At 39.4% G+C, this 18,024-nt stretch overlaps 1 protein-coding gene across 5 annotated transcripts in view; it reads right to left on the bottom strand.

Moving 5' to 3' along the window:
• Positions 1 to 18,024, bottom strand: part of MCTP1 (multiple C2 and transmembrane domain containing 1) — a 280,175-nt gene that overhangs the window by 19,417 nt on the left and 242,734 nt on the right. The window lies entirely within an intron of this gene.

The following is an 18,024-nucleotide window of genomic DNA, read 5'->3' as shown; positions in this document are numbered from 1 at the left end:
TTTTTTCTGTCTGCTTATTTCATTGAAATGGGGAAAACAAGAAAAAAAGTCTCTCCTTGTTTGTTAGGAAGTACTGAAATTTTAGAAAAGATCTAAAGCTGAGCCACCTAGTGAAGATGGGGTGGGTCCGCTAATATGCAATATCACAATGAAGCGTGATTTGCAACAATTTTATTGTAATGTGTAACCACTGAAGTAGTCTGTTCTATATTCATTTTAAATATGCTTCAGCATGCTAACGTCTCAGAAGGAAAAAAACACATATTTATGCTGGACCACAGTGAATGATACTCTGAAAACTTCTTCAGAGGTGCTCACATTTTGACGATGCGTTGCAGCAGACAATACCAGAAAGAAAGCTCAAAGGCAAACATTTACACACACACATATATATATGTATATATATTTGTTTGCTTGTTTGTTTTCCAGAAAAAAAAACATTTGTAACTAAAGCCAAAGCTGTGATTGTGTACTCTACATGTATATCTGTTCCTTTACAAGGAAAGAGATAGAAAAATCTACCAGCGTGTTTTCCGTCACCTTAGGTGAATTTACTCTTGAGAAATTGATAATGAAGCTTGCTTAGTTGAACTGATAATGAATGCAGATGCTTTAGAAGGAAAAATGAAAGTAACATGTTAAAATAAAAAACAAAATCCAGATGATTACAGTAATGTTGAAATGAGAGCTGAAAAAATAAACTGCAGGAAATACAAAAATTTGTTGTTCTTCAGGCGATATTGACTTGACCACTGAGCGCTCCTGACATAGGATGTATAGTGGATCATGGATGATACTATTTACACTAAACCCTGCAACTAAAGAAGAAAAACAACCACTGAGATATCTAATTTAGAGAAGATGAAAAATAGGTGTTCAATGCAATTTATCTGCTTTCCGAAAGAAACAAAGTACTTTAACCAGTCATGATGTGCCATGCATTTCCCCACTTCACCTTTGTTTCTCATCACTTCGTAACTCATGCATTGCCTATTTAAAAACTTCAGCAGAGAAGAAAAATTAGGCCGACATATAAAAAAGCTTGTTTCTTCCAAAACTTTAAACTCATGGCTTATTTTAGTGATACTCGGGAAAGAAACAACCACCAGCCACAGTGCAAGAATTCAATGACAGTTCTCTTCAACTTTCAGCAAAGAGTCTTTGTATTATTTACTGTCTAGTAAACAAAGTGTAAACGCTTTTCAGCCTTGGTTGCAAACCCAGTACCCATTTGCAGCCCAACAACAGCAGGGAATAAAGCTGCCATTGTAAAATGTTTTTTTTTTTTTTGTTTTGTTTTGTTTTCTTTGGCTTTGTTTTCCTCCTGTGTGCCTGTTTTCCATAGATTCCATCATTTCTCCTGGATCTGCGCACACTGTCACATCTAGGGCACCATGATGCTAAGTAAACAAGGAGAAGGGCTGTGAAACTTTTATCATCTGGCTGGAAGGTTACACATTATTCGTCCTTTTTTTCTGAAGAAACTATGGAAGAGGGCAGATGCCATTGCTCTTGAAGAACTGCATTATTGCAGCCTGGTGGTTTGAGATTAAGCACACAAACGCTTGAGGCGTTCAGGCTTTGTCGCACAAGAATTAGCAAGGAGGCTGCAATAAGCGGCTCTCCTGGATTAAAACAGTTTTTTTAGTTAAAAAAAGGCCAGATTTGTGTGATATTTAGAAATACCCGGTTGTACTATGGTTCTTTGCTATTAGATACATGAAAGTTCTGCTCATGCAAGACACAAGCCTGTACAGAAATGGAGTGGTCAAGAGCATCTTCACCAGCTCATGTTGCTCAGAGCCCCGTCCAGCCTGGCCTGGGATGTCTTCAAGGACCATTGAATCACACAACGTCAAGTTGAGGTCAAACAGCTTCCCTGAGTATTTCTCATGTTTTCAGAGGTCTGTGGTTCAGAAGCTTCCACAGCTGCTGCTTCTGAATAACTCTAAATGGCTTTCCCTTCCATGACTTCACCCATTCTCATGTTGGACCTACATAAGCTTCAAGCACCCACACCACTGTTAGTGGTTCAACTATTCCCCCGCAGGTTCCTTCAGAGTTTGGAGGCAAACACCATCCAGTACTCATAATTTGTTGTTGTTCATTTTGTTGATTCTTTCTACAATTTCTTCCACCAACGGTCAGCCCCTGTGGAAACCTCCCCAAGCACTAAGAACGGACATACAAGAAATTAGGAGTAGGGCTTCAGGTAGCTTGTTTTAAAAGTACCTGGTACTATAAACCAAACTGCAGAACTTTTAAAATAATTTACAACAAATGCATTGAAAATTTTTAGAATTTAAAGCCAGTCAAATCAATACTGGCTAAGCAAATTATAATTTGCATTGTGCTTAAATGAAATATTTTAGACTGTTCCTAAAAGAAAAAGGATATTATAATAAATATGCAAGGCAAAAGACATAAAAGGGAAGATATATTTAAGAAGTTTAATAGTAAACTATCATAAAATTTGGTTTTCTTAATGTTTCTTAATCTAGATATATATTTCTTAATCTGGATTAAAAAGAAGGAAGGTTGAGATGCCAAGTTAATACGTGACAGAATTTCTTAAGGGGGTGATGTTATATTTCTGAGGAATGTAACAAGGTTATATTCATGACTAACATTAATGGTTTAACTTTGCCTAGCACCACTATGTAGCCCAATGAGATAATTTTAGCTGAAATACTGAAATCAAGTTAAAAAATAGAAATAAAAATGCAGATTCAGAAAAAATGCAGACACGAGCTACTGAAATAATAAAAACTGTGTGAGGAAAAATAAGACAATGAGCAACAGAAAGTAATGAGACATTTTAATTTACAAAGAAGATGAATGAACATAATCAAGATATTCAAAATAATGAATGGTTTAGAGAAAGTAAATTGGGACTCTTAATTACTCTCATAAGGCTGTAGAGAAATGTTCCATGAACTTGAAAGGCAGCAGAGGTAAAACTGATAAAAGTAAATTCTGTTTTCTATACAATGCAAAACTCACTGGTGGAACTCACTGCCAAAACAGCATTAATATGAAGAGCTTAATAAAACTAGTAACAGAATTAAGCACATACACCATCATTTTCCTGTGAAATTATCACAACAGTGAGTAGAACAACTATCCATCATTTCAGACAAAAATACAACACAATTAAAATCTCTTGTGGAACTCAAAATAGAGTTGGAGTCAGCAGAGAGAGCAGAAGTTACTACGAAAACTAAGCATATACAATGCACATATGGGCTGAAACCTTTCCACTTTATTATTTGAAAAAACCTGCATCTTCTTTAAAACACATCAGAGTGTTAGTGGAACAAGAAATCAACAGACAGAATCATGGAACTGCTGATTTTGTAGCCTTGGAAAAAAGTACTGAAAAGTACAATCCACTTCTTCCTAAAAAGCTTTGCACAAATCCACACAAAAAAATGTCTCCTGTTTTTCCACCTCAGCCGTATAGTGAAAATAAACTTCCAATAAACTTTCTGAAGAAATAGGGTCACATGAGTGTTTTCCAGCTACAGCACTGATTTATTCTAGAAGGAAAAAGAACCAACGAACTTGCAAATTCTATATTTGGGTAACCATTCCCGTGCCAGATGAATAAATGGTTAATTTTACTGTGCTTTTCTGGTTACAGAGACCAGGGCTAAGAGAATAAACGGCATGCCCATGGTCGTAACATTAGTCACTTACGCCAATACTTCTGTCCTAACAGCTATTTTATGCTTCCTTCTGTTGAACTCTGCCAATTCGCGCTTTGAAATGGGTTCATGTTTATTACATGTTGTACACCAGCGTGTACAAACATGTAAGATCTCCATCTTTCTCGGGAAAGAGGGGAAATCTGAGCACCTTCAACCCAACCTCAACCTGAAAACCACCTGAGAACCTTGGCTTTATGTACAAAAACACAACAGCGTTTTTCTTTTGAGTTTTGTTGCTTTTTGTTGATGTGGTAGATAGATAGAGCTCAGAAATCAGCTACTACCAGCCTCAGACTTTGTAGGAATTTTTCCTCCTCCTGAGGGGTTCATCTTCACTCTCATGTGGACTCAGAGCTTTGGAGAAGCATCTCCCACACGGCATCCACCCTACTGCACCGAAACCTCAATCCCTTCATCTTGACTTTAGCACTTCTGATTCCCATGCCACGGAAAATATGAATGCATGTAGTGGGAAATATTACTATAGTGCTACAGGGGAGGGAAAAGGAGGGGAATTCACTAACAAGGTTTGCTGAAAAGCAGGGGAGCGTGGATGTGTGCAATGTGCAAAGCATTTCCCTCCAGTACCTGCGAGCACCTGGGAGACACTGTCAATGTTTATGATAATGCAAAGCGAACATAAGGAACATCCCCAGGCAATGAGGAATGGCACAGCCTGACCGGGTGCCCTTCCAGGGTTATGCTCAAGATTGCTCCTCACTGTAGGCAGATGGCTCAAGGTCTTTATTAGCAGCATTATTAGCACTAATAAGGAATAAAATTATTAATATTAATAATTAACAACCATCATTATTATGACTCTTTTTGTTCTTTGCCCAAGGACGGTGAGAGGGGACCTCCCAGAGCAGGGGCTGGTGGGTTCCAGCATCCCCAGAGGATGAATCTACCTCAAAGCAGGGGCAGAAAAACAATCAGCTGCCCCATAGCAATGGGAGAAGAAAGCAAAAGAGCATTCAATACTAAGTTATCGGGTATCTCTGAGCATGCAAGGTTACAGAGTCCAGTTAAACCGAAGTAAAATCAGCACCACTTCTCTGAAAAATAGTATAAAAAGATAGTATAAAAGTATATATCTATACAAGTATAAAAAGATGCCTTCTTCACAGCTGGTAATCATAATTATCTTTTGTATTTGAGTCACTGGCTCTATTTACCCTCCTCAGCTGCTGCTACGCTGTGTCCTTAGTTGTATTTCATAAGCGCCTAAAAGACCCTTTCAAATATGAGGGCACCATTATGTACATCACTGTGCCATTATATGCAGTCCCAGCATCAGAAAGGTTGAGATCCGCTCGGTGGCAAGGGGTTATTATTTATTACACCCTTCCACACAGTCATTTGTTTTAAACTTTTTAATATTCCATTTAAGTGGCATAAATCCTCCTGGCTGATTCCAGCAACAGGGTTGCGCTGAGCTCTCCCCACCTTGCCTAATACTACAGCAACACAGAAGTATCTTAACTAGAAAGAATGTGTATTATTAAAAGAGCGATCCAAGTTATTCACCTGAAATATTATTAAGAATCAATATGTTTTAATCTCATCCACACCACATTCAATTTTCCTTACTGCTGCTACAAATGTTACTTTCAATAAACATTTAAAAAAACTCAACCGCCATTAAAGTGGTTTCAATAGACACCTAAACCTGTAAAAAAGCAATAACTAAATGCTGCAAATTATATGTAGTTTGTGGTGGAGGTAATTTAGCATATCTAATCACAGTTTCAATTTTCTCTTGAAGTTTAAGAGTAGGAAGAATTATACATAGAAAAGAGGAGGGATGAAGGAAGAAAATAAAGACCTCCTAAGCATGGGTCTCCTAAGCAAAGTCCCAACAGCAGGGAACCTGTCTTGTATATCGTATTTGTAAATGTGCCAGAACCCTGGCTGTGCTTCTGCCTTCTGTCCTCACGTGCTTTGTCAGGATGCAGCTCAGAATAAAGATATTGGTAGTGTCCAGAAGAAATATATAGTGTCTGGATGGTATGGACTTCTGTGTCGAGGTGGCAGAGTGCTCTAACCCTTCTCTAGATAACTGATGGACAAAGCAAAGCAGGACATTACTGGAGAATAACGGTAACAATATTTCTGCTCTTTAGCTTAATCCTTGAGAAAATACGTTCTTTTTGACTCCCTGGAAGCCATTACAGACCATGTCCTTGTAAATGACCTTATTCAAAATGTAAAAAGAAAATAAAATTAAATAAAAACATGTGGTAGGATCCTACTGAATGCACACTCTTCTATTTTATTTTTTACTGTCTTTTAAAATGGTAATATTATATTTTCTGAATGTTTTTTGTGCTCAGATTGTGAAAACTGATTCCTCCAACCCACTTTACCTTCCTGGGAAGCTGAAAGGAGGTACAGAAACCATCTTTGGTGCCCAAGTCCTGACACTGATTTTGGGGACCACTTCGATCAAAAATAATGATCACAGGCTTTGAAACAGAAGCATAGATTTACATCATAATTCTAATAGTGGTGGCCAGGATTGTAAATATGTGCAGTAAACCTCATGATCTGCAAATAATTTAAGGATTTCAGGTGGAGAAGTTGGGCAGCACACAGAGTATGTGGTGCCCACTGATGTCAATGGTCCCAAGGGTTTGTCATGAAATCCTCTCAGTTTCTCTGTTTGAATACAGGAATAAGCACTCATGTTTGGCCACTTTTGTCTTCAAGCCTGTTCAACCATCTACAGAGAACAAGAGATTAAAATAACAGTAATTGTCAAGATCAATCACCTCTTTGGTTTTAAAAATGGAAGTATAACCCACTTCTACCTTTGAGCACTTCTGTGTTTTCCCATGACCTTGGAATGATAAATGTCAGTAGAGCAGTAAGATTATTGGATAATTTCCTTAATATGACTATTAAGTATCACCACCGAGTATTTCCCTAAAGCAGTCTTTAGATATGTGGCATATTTTCTTTTCAACTGGTATTTTTGCCTGTTTTCTGTTGGTGAAAACATTTTTAAAGGATCACCAAAACCAGGTAGTTATTAAACGTTTTATTTCCCTCCTCAATGCAGTAGGGGTACATGGTTTCCTTAGAAGTTTGTGTTTAATTGCTAAAGCAGAAATCTCTTCCTATTCCTCTTTTGTCTTTCAGCTGATTAAGTTGTCCCTTTTTTGTTTTTCTTACCTCTTTACCTAAAATGTCTTAGTTGAGTTTGTGGTTCATTTTGGTCAAATTCTTTTTATCAATTTTCAATACAATTTTGTTTTAGCCTTGGAACTTGAAGCAATAGGTTGTGAAACTACAGCGACCGGGTGCTTCTGGCCATCCTTTCCACCCAAAGGGTTTGTGAATACAAATCACTTGGGTTTTTTGAACTTCAGTGTGTTTCGTGGGGCAAAAAACCCAAAACCCTTTCTGTGCTGAACTGTATTGGCCACAAATTCCAAAGTCACTGTGTGCTTAGCATCTCAGAGACATAATTCACACATATTGTATGTATACGTTAGAAATGCTCTACAAACAGAGCCCTGCAGACAATCTTCTGGCAAATTCTTCACCCACAGGATATAGACATTTTATTTCTGTTCTCACCTCTGCCTTCCCTGCACCTTTTCCCCTGATTCACACTCACCGTATTTGCTCAGAGAGTTACTCCACTCATCAAACAGTAATTTCCTAGAACTATTAATACTTCTGACAAATGACACCATTCACAAACCCGCTCCCCCGGGGTTTGGCACCGTGCTTAGTCAACGCAGAGGAAATACACAGAAAAAATGTTTAAAGGAAGGAGAAAAGACCTTTCTTTTCTCACCCTGGTTCAGGACACGTGGATAGGCTGCTGAACGTTAACCATCTGAAATCACGCATTAATATGTCTGGGAATTAGAATGAGAATATAGAAGAAAAGTCTGTTAAACATTCCTGAGTGCTTGAGGTACTTCCAGCAACACTTGTGAATGACCTGGAAGTACAATGTTAAAACTGTTGCTTTTCCCTGATAAACTTTGAATAAAATAGACATTCCAGTGTCCTGGCTTAGGACCTCAGTAGTTGGCATCAAAACATGAATTATAGAGCGAAGTGTTCAGGATTTGGGGATTGGTGGGAAATCAGTGATTTGATTCCAAGAATACAGAAAGTTTTAAAAAATCAAAAGCATCAGCAAGCTAAGTTTCCTCCACTGTTCTGACAACAAAAAATAAGCAGTGTATTTGCAGGAAAAATAATTTAAATGCCCAAAACATGTGATTGAAAAAACTCCCTAGGGTTCAATGATTACACTCTGTCGTTTATAACTACTCTGATTTGGTCATCTGGAAAAATAAGATCTGGCTCTGTTCTACAGATTTGTCAAATCTTGTAAAATGTTCCACTTTTCCTTACATTTTAAAAGCAAATGGTATTTCTTCAGACTCAACAGGTAATTTCTATCTAGGTGATAGAGTTCCTTCTCAAAACAGTAATTCGGAGCTATAAACCATGTTGACCTCCTCCTGCATCTTCGAATGGGTTCCCAAGAAGATTTTGTGCTCTTTTTTGACCATATCAGGATGTCCTTCACTCCTTAAGGTGGCCTTCACTTGTTTGGTGGGTTGTGCTCCAGAAAATGTTAATTATATTCCCTATTAGATTATTTCGAAAAACACTTTCAGTTTTGGTTTAGGACAACTTCCAGTGAGCCATTGCAGTTCCTCTCCTTAATTCACAGCATTGATGTGCAAAAGCAAACCAACATTTGAACACTTTGAGCCCATTATCAAATAAATATTTCACGGGGAAAAAAAAAAAACCTCTAGGAAATTATTTTTCTGTATTTATGCAATAAGACTTCAAAATGCAGCGTAAAACATTTCTTTTTAAAAATCACAATGTTAGAACACATTTTCTTCTGAATCAACGCATCTCGAGGAAGTTGGGTGAAAAGGGTTGCAGAATGTAAGAGTCGTTTGAAAAAATTATTTAGTAACAAACTGGCTCTTGGCCTATTACATCATGTAATGTAATTTCTGATAATGCATCTTCAAGCTTTCCCTGAACAGACTGCACAATCTTAATTTTTAATAGGCCTTCCAGAAACCACAACTATGCAAACCATTCCTCTATCAAAATCCATGGGTATGTATCGTACTTCAGGCAGATAGCAGGATAAATTGTTTTGTGGTCTTCACTATACGCCATGTGCTGATCTAAAATATTCAGGCAGCATTTGTTCTTTGTGAGTGGGAAGGAGAGCAACCTGGGACTTCACAGAATAGACAAGAAGATGTTTTGGTGCACATAAACATACACATAAATTTCAAATTTCCCCAAAATTAAAAAAAAAAAAAAAAGAAAATCCAACCACACATTAGCAAACTACTCAGCAGCATAGAAGGTATTCCAAGTTATTTCTGTCTACTCTTTCACTATTGCTATTTAAAATTTTCACCAAGCAGTAATTAAAAGCCACCAAACATCTTTTGTATGCTTAATTTTAAATTACGGCTAATACCATACACTGAAGGGATAACAATGCACAACCGTATATGCTGAAGGCAGGAGGATTTGCACTATTCCTTTGTGTAAAATTCTAAAAAGCACATCTGCTGAGCAATTGATCTTAAATTACTATTTCTGATTGCAAGAAAGCTTCAGATTAGCAACGGTGTTTTGACTTTTTTCACACTGTTAAAGAAAAACAGAAAGCAATACCTTTTCAGCAGAATGCTTTTTTTCTCAGAGCTCTGTGTTACCTAGATGCCATTAGATATCTGTGACACTACTTAAACCCATGGTGTTCATTTTGCTTTTCTAAACTTGCTAGCCTTCGGAACAATAACAGTTTGCTAACATAAAATCTCTTTATACCATCCTGGACTTTGTTACTTCAGCACTTGAGGAGGCCAAGAAAAGACGAAAAGGGAAAGGAAACAGGAGAAAGACAAAGAAACAATACTTAAATATTTATTAGTCATTTTTCTTATATGTTTTTTTGAGACGTATGAAAATAATCCATACACATTCCTCAGCTCAATTACTTACAAATAATTTATCTGTGGAATCAAGTAAATCTGTCAGTTGTGCAAGTTTATTTTTCCATGTGCTATCTCCAGATAAGCAGGTCTGTAATATTAGATTTCCACTGACATAATTGTGCATGAATTCTGATCTGATTTAGTATTACATGGTGCAAAAGGTGACACATTTTCTTTAATATAGCCCATTAGAAAAGGAAAGTAATTGCCAGTGTATGAAATCCGAGGAGTTGGATTGAAAGACTCTGGGACTTTGGGGTCAACTCAGTGGAAAAGTAACTTGCTCAACTACCCCAGGCACTAAGCACTGTGACAAGCAAACCTAATACCCAGTGTAGTTACTCAGTTAGGCAATCAATAAAAACACTGCATTATCGGACTGCTACAGATGTATGTTAACCTATCGTATTACCTCATCTGTTCCCAAACCAGTCAAACGTGCATTTGCTGATCATGCAGATAAGACAGATACCACCCCAGTCCTTAAGCCACATTTAATACCAAGCCAGAGCACTAAACCAACTGTTTATTGCTTTTCCATATGCCATAAATTCTAATTTTCGAGCGTATCTAAATTGCACACCGAAGACTACATTCAAAGCGCTACTGAGATGGTGAAGCCAACCGCTCTGAAATTAACCTGTGTGGGATTTAAAGTAGGTTCTGCACTACCCCCCATGGATGCTCAACCCATGGATGCTCAACCCACATCTGCTCCCCCATCCCCTCCACCAGGTCTGTGGCCTCTCCCCATCTCCATTCTCCTGCTGTAGATCTCAGCATCCTCCCTTACATCCCTGCCTGCCCAGGGCCCAGACCCCCCGATCCATAAGATGTCCCTACATGTTGTTTTTCCTTCATATCTGCATCTCTTTCTGCCTCGTCCTGCTCTCGCTCCCACGTGCTCCTCGACTCAGAGCTGCTCCCACAATGCTCACAGGTGAACGTCTCTACTTCCAGTGTATGACTCAAAAGTCACAGAACTCCCACCACCCACCCCAGCACTTGGCTCCAGGTCTTTTCCCCACTTGGAGGATGCTCTGAGAGGACAAAGGTGGGAATTCACAAACCAGCAACGTGGCTTCAGCAAATTTCTACGGGCTGCTGCCTCTTCTCCCAGCCAGACCTCCCACCAAGCCACATAAACTGCACAAAAAGGGCTAGAGTTTCACAGGAATTAGGAAAGCCTCATCCTCCACATGGCAGTCACTTGTGTCTCTGGTTGTTTTCAAGTCTGTGCAAGTGCAAGGGCGTAGATATCAATAAAAATATATGTTTTCCACGCTGCAAATGAATATATACTTCCCTGCACTTTATGCTTTAAAATCCACAGGACTGTCTCAATGGAAGGTTCCCATGATTAAAGAATCATCTCTAAAGCTGGACGGTGAGTACCGGAAAATAAGCACATCTGATATGCAGCGCACAGCTGACACAAAAACAAAGAGCTACAAAAAACAAAGCAGCAAAGGGCTGCTTTAGCTTCCAGTCAAACAGAAAGTGGGAACTGAAATTACAAGACCGAGGACTGGGCAGAAGCGTTTTTTGGCAGAGGTGATGTAGTTTGATCCATCAGTATTCTCATGCACTTTTTCTTCCACAAAATACATGTATACTCCAGGGCAGTGGATGGGAAGGTGCCTGGTAAGAAAACTCCCATTGGAAAGTCTCTGGGCACAGAGACGTCTGCTAGTTAGGAGCTGCATGTCTGCAGGCTTCTGCTGGGATGGGTGGAAGCAGTTGCCTTTCCGAATGGAAGTGTAATTAAAGCTTCTGCAGGAGACGACCACAGTAACTCATTAATGGGACAACCTGCACTAGCGAACTGCCACACCTTTGGAGCTTTTCTAGTTGTTATCAATAAACGCATAAAATTCACACCGAGAAAACGAAAAAGAAGTAGAATGAAGCTAGCTACATGCACTGCTTGTCCATAAGCTTTATTGACACCAAATTTATTTATCCGCCAGCAGATGAAACCTCTACCACATCGCATTGTGGCCTCGTGGATACTGCTGCACAAGGCCAACTTTGTAATTCCGTGACATGCTCTTCTAGGAGCAGCTTTGCACTCAAATTCTTTGAGGTCGGGGTGCCTCTTTCATTTTGCCAAGGTTCTATTTTGCCTGGACGATCTGTTCAGCAACTTCACCACTGATTCACGCACCAACATTAAGTTAACAATATAAAATCTCCTATTGACACACAGATACTTCAAACCACACCACTAATGTAGGCATATTGTCTGCAAAAGCTTGCAATCTATTTTCCTGTATTCCTGTATCTTCCTCCATAAAGCACAGCAATACCTGATCAACTGCCCTGACAAATTTTTGGAGTTGAGACTGCAATTTTTCTTACAAGCATTTTAGTGAAGGGGAAGGTGCACACATGGCTTAAGAGGTAGAGTTTGCATTTCTTCTATCAGGTCTCCAAAGCTGTGCCTTTCCCCTCACCATCTCTGCTTTCTGTGGGACTGAGCTGGAAGCTCGTTCTTTATTAAGGACCCCATATTTTTCTGCAGAAAAAGCTCAAAAGGCATCTCTCTAAAACAGGTGTTTGTCCCTGTTCTTCAGAATGCTAAAATGGGGAGTTACGAATAAACCTGAAGAAATATTCAGGTGGCTGGCAAATACTCATGTATCAGTGACTACATGGCTTGCTTACAGTCTCAAGCAGTTCGTGGAAGCAGCTTAATCAGAACCCAGATCTCATGATTCTCTGTCAAACTACATTTAAAAATGTTATTAGAGAACGAGGAATGGACCATTGCAACTGGTTTTGAAGCCACGTAACAGATGGATACCTTTGGAGCAAACCTGCACAGGTAAAAAGCTTTCAAGGAGAACCTGGCAATAAAATCTTTTGGGCATTTCCTTCAACACTCATCATTTCTCTCCCCTGGGTCACAGAGAAGACCACAGAGATTTTTTAACTACATCCTGTCCTATAAAATCACTTTCTGAGGAGCTAGGTGAAAACAAACCTTCATGAGGTCTCAAAAAAATTAAATCTGCTTAGTTATGATAAAGAAATAATATTAAGGGTAGAGGAAAAATGTAGGACAAAATTATGTCACATCCTGCAGCAGCTAACATAATTAAGATGTATTCTTCATTTGATTTAATAATTTATTGAATTATACTTGGATGACTTAATAAATGAAGAACATTACCCACACTGTATTAGTCACAGGTGAAAAAAAACATGTACACGGATGAGTGTAATTCATTCAACAATTTGTAGACCCACGGTCCCCCAGGGACCCTCACACACACACCTCCTCAAGTGCCAAACTTCAGATATAAATCTCAGATTCTGATCTCACTAATACTCATTTTACTCCCCTGATTTTGATAGTATTTCAAGACCTCACTGAGATGAAGAAGCCTGATCTTGCTAAAGCTAAACCTCTCAGAAGGCTGTCCACATTACCTGTTTTCAAAGGTGCATGCTTTGGTCATGAAGAAGCCCATCTGATGCCTGAGGACAGGGCAGGATGAGAACTGCTCATTGTGGAAGAACCTCTGCAAAGGTTCCCTATGATCCAAGGTGCACCCAGGCAAAAGTAACTCCATGGCTGTGAATTTAAGGTGATCTAATGATCAGAAACATCATCAGTTGTCATTCCAGTGTATGGGCTAAAGCAGTCTACACCACAGAATCACAGAATAGTTTGGGTTGAAGGGCCCTTCCCAGCTCCCCAGCCCCCCTGCCATGACAGGGACATCTTCACCAGCTCAGGTTGCTCAGAGCCCGTCCAGCCTGGCCTGGGATGTCTCCAGGGATGGTTCATCCACCACCTCTCTGGGTACCTGGGCCAGGCTCTCACCACCCTCAGGACAACAATTCCTTCCCCATGTCCGGCCTGAATCTCCCTCCTTTAGTTTAAACCATCACCCCTTGTCCTGTCACAACAGCCCCTGCTCTAAAGTCTGTCCCACCTTTCTCATGGGCCCCTTTTAAGCACTGAAAGGTGCACTGAGGTGTCCTGGAGCTTCTCTTCTCCAGCTGAACACCCCAGCTCTCTCACCTGTCCCCAGCAGAGCTGTTCCAGCCTCAGTCATTCCTGGGGCTCCTCTGGCCCCTCTCCAGCAGCTCCATGTGTGTCCTGTGCTGAGGACCCCGAGCTGGCCCAGCACGGCAGGGGGGTCTCACCAGAGCGGAGCAGAGGGGCAGGATCCCCCAAACCTGCTGCCCACGGGGCTGGGGATGCAGCCCAGGGCACCATTGGCTCCTGGGCTGCGAGCGCACATGGCGGCTCATGGCCGATCTCTCAGCCCAGTGCCCCAAGCCCTTCTCCTGGGGCTGCTCTGCATCCTGCACCCCAGCCGGGACCGATACCGGGGGTTTTCCTGACTCAGGACCGCCACCTGTCCTATTATGCACTATTTTGATAAAAACCACACCTCTTATTACTATTTCTGTGTGAATAACTGCACCGAGCTGAAACCAAACTGCACTGAGAAGTTTGACTTCAGACTGCCCTGCCGTAGGTTTTTTCTATAAGTACACACAGTTTAGCTAAGCTTTCAGGGGGCAGCATATATGCAGCTACATACACGCAGCTGCAGATTTCACTGGAGGCTAATGTTAGTGTTTTATGTATGGTTAGTATTTAGGTGCTATGTTCATGTTGAATGTAATGGGGAAATCAAGCTATAGGTGAACCTATGAATTTATTCATTCTGGAATTTTCTCTTCACTCCACTTACTCCATCTTTATTTATTGTTTTCCCATCATTTATTTTATAGGAAACAAGTTCCCATCATTTTTTTATAAGGAAATAGATTACTATCTTCTCTTTTATAGACTATAAAAATATAGGCTACATCAGAGTTACCTTTCCTCCTGTTCATGATCTACTCATGGCAGAAATGCAGGGCATGCTTCTGAGACAGGTTACAGAAGCGTCTCGACTTGAAAACAAAGTTGTTACCTCTCAGCAGGGGTGATTAAAAGCTTTAAAACATATTTTAATTCAACTCAACTATCTTCCATGATAAAAGCTTCTAGTTAGTTATCATGGAACTTCATGGACTGAGAACTCTAAAGAATTTTTCAAAGAATGAAATACTGAAGAGGGAGTAGCTGAAGGTGAAAATTGTTTGAATACTTTGTATTAATAGGATATTGTTAATAAAAAGATAATATAAAATAGTGCTACTACCATGCATCTTCCTCCACTTAAATCTGCAACAGCCGCATTGCTCACTGGCTTGATGTTGAGAGCTTTCCACGAAATGCTGAGCTGAAATTCTTTGTGATTATCTGAAATATTATCTGGAGCTTGTTCAAAGAACAAAGCTACTAGAAAAGCATATCTGAACTTCTTATGTGGCAAACTAACCTCTTATATACATAGATTATGCATATCGACCTCTACATTATTATAACATAACTGTTTAAAAATCCTTTTGGTAGCTTGTTGATAAATTGACTTCATGTAATTTCACTGACCCTTATTCGCTAAGATACGGTGTAAGCCTGCGTTTGGAAGCAAGCCAAAAAAAGAGAAAGAAAAAAAGAGAGGTGAGATAGAAATCAGATTAAACTGTAAATCTGTGTCTGGCATAGGTTTAGCAAGCACTACAGAACACATGGAACACAGATTCCAGTGCTATTTATTGGGAAAACCAGTATCGAATTAAGGACAAAAGCCTGAGCCAAACAAACTGCAGCATCTTTTGCAGTTCCTAAATACATAATATGACAAAGAAACAAAAATGGAAAAAAAGTGCTCTACTGCTAAGCACCACTTCATAAACGATACAAGAAGAAGTGCATTTGCCACTTTAGTTCATTAGTCATATTGCAACTGAAGATGAAAGTTAACATTCTCTGTTAAAAAAGAAAGAAACAATATCTATGACCTTAAATTGACAGTCCTGTCTACTTTAATTGCAGCAGAGGTGGGGAAAAAAAGATACAAAGATCCAGAACATGAGAATGAGAGCAAGTAACGCTGTAAGTACAAATCTACCTTGTCAAACTCCTCTCTGTATCACATGCCACTATTAATAAAGTGCATTACCTTAACTAATTACACACATTTGAGCATTCATCATCCCTCAGTTTATTACTTCTGTAACTCTGCGATTTCGGGATGTCGAACAACATCCCATAACCTACATCAGCGCTCGCCCACGCGGGCCTCATCAAGTAGCCAAAGAGTTGCCCTTTCACTGCGAGCAAGTGGCTAAAATCTAAGCTGGCTCTAAAGAAAGACACTTTTCATAATCGCTCAACAATCTGCTAAGTGAAAACATATGGGTAGGCTTAGGTAAAGCCTTCCAGGGGTCTTTACTGAATGGGAAACAGGTGCTCCGGTTCTGTGCCATGTAATACCCCATTTACCGTTAAGTCCAAAGGTTACAGGACTAATAGCTGCCTTGTGGTAATCAGGGAAAGCAAAGACACTGGCCATGCTCAAACATCTGGGACATATTTTACATACTTGCCACATATGCTTCAGTTTCAATTAAAGTGAGGCTTTGGCACATTTATTAATCTTTTTACTTTTATCGCCTAAGAAGACCCACTTACCTGATTTTTCTATTATACCACATGAAAAAAAACAGAGAAGTAATAAAAGCCACAGGCCACTACCAGCTGGTGTTACAAAATGTGCATTTGTTTTCTCAGAAAACTTCATTTTGCACACAGCTTCAAGAAAACACACGTATGAATTAGAATAATACACAACCGCACCCTTACAGTTTGACAAAAGGATGTAAGAGGAACGACCGTAGTTAACAGAGTATTTCTAGTGCACCAGAAAGGAAAAAGCACCCTATGAGTTTCTAGTGATGAACGACTCAGTCCTGACCACACGTTTATGTTTTACAGTTTAGCCCAGTGCAAAACAATGCCCACTATGAAGAGTCCTGAATGTATACACTAGTCCATACATGCTTATTTTAAGAAGTGTAATTTTATTTTCCATTCAAACAGCATATTGAATCACGAGAACTCAAAATGTTTGCAATAATGAAGACAGCTTTGAATTCATAAAAATCAAACTAAACACCTTCTCTATAGAAAGACAGCTCTTAAATATTCAATAAAAGGGCTCCCTGAATGCACACGGTAATGTCAGTACTCACTTTTATTCAACCTTGGTAACTAGATCTAGAAAAATGTTTGAACTCTGGTGTCAGTTTGAGAAAGCTGAATATTAGATCACAACACTGAAACCTAGAGTGATATTTCTAATTGGGCACGTTTTGCCCGGCATCCGTTAATCCCCAGAAAAGGGGGGCTGGGGGAGCTGACCCCCACCCTCATCTTCCCTTTTAAAGCAGTTTGTTTAGCAATTTCCAAAAACCACTAAGCCTTAACTACATAGGCTAGCTTAAACTACAAGCAGTCAAGCACTATTCTTTGTAAACTAAACACAGTTATTAAAATATCCAGGAACATGCACACTACCAGGATGATACTTTTTGCACCAGCTCTAATAATAAAGCAGGAAGAAATGGGAGAAAATGGCTTCAAATGGATGGCAGATCAGTGTTTATCAGAAGAGAAATGATGATTCAAAGCCAGCATGTTGAGTTAAAATACAAGCTCTCCACAGCTACACGACTGACCTTTGCAATAAATCATATATTTTATTGCCAGAAGTGTATGCTCATATCATTTAGTGTTACAAACCATCACATATGTGTTTTGTAAAAGGTTTTGTTACTACAGTGCTGGCCGATTCTGAAATGATGTAGCTAACGATTTAAGTGATGTATAGAAGAATTTCACATAATAACTTTCTGTCAATTGTAAAATGTTTGAGCTAGGAATAGAATGAGGGAAATACTCTTTTTTATCATCTCATATCCTAGGTGTTAGCTAACAGAAAAATAATCATTCAAGGGATTAACTAATCATGGTGAATTTTCTGACATTTCAAATGCTGCTGTCAGCGTATGAATTCTTACAGTGGTATATAACTGTACATCTCAACTAGAAACAAAGGTCAAGGGCATAAATTAAGATACACTGTTTTTCTCCTCTTGAAAAAAAGAAAATCATTGCTTTACTACAAGAGAACCGGGGGAACCCATGTGAAGGTCAAAATCATCTGTATTTTAATTCAGAGTACTTGTGAAATTATCTATTTTTTTTTCCTATTTTTTTTTTTCCCCACAAATATCACCCTCCTGGTATGAAAACAGCAGCAACATCGAGGCTTTTTCAGTGCACTCATCACTCCAGAAGCACTGGCCATCGCTTCGGTGGCGCAAGGTCATTCCAATTTACTTTCTCTGTTTTTTTCCCTCTCCCCAAGGGACAAACAATCCGAGCAGTC

This window comes from Patagioenas fasciata, chromosome Z (genome assembly GCF_037038585.1).
Source record: "Patagioenas fasciata isolate bPatFas1 chromosome Z, bPatFas1.hap1, whole genome shotgun sequence".
NCBI lineage: Eukaryota > Metazoa > Chordata > Aves > Columbiformes > Columbidae > Patagioenas > Patagioenas fasciata.
The sequence above is the reverse complement of the archived record's forward strand: the minus strand, read 5'-3'. Positions and strand labels throughout refer to the sequence as shown.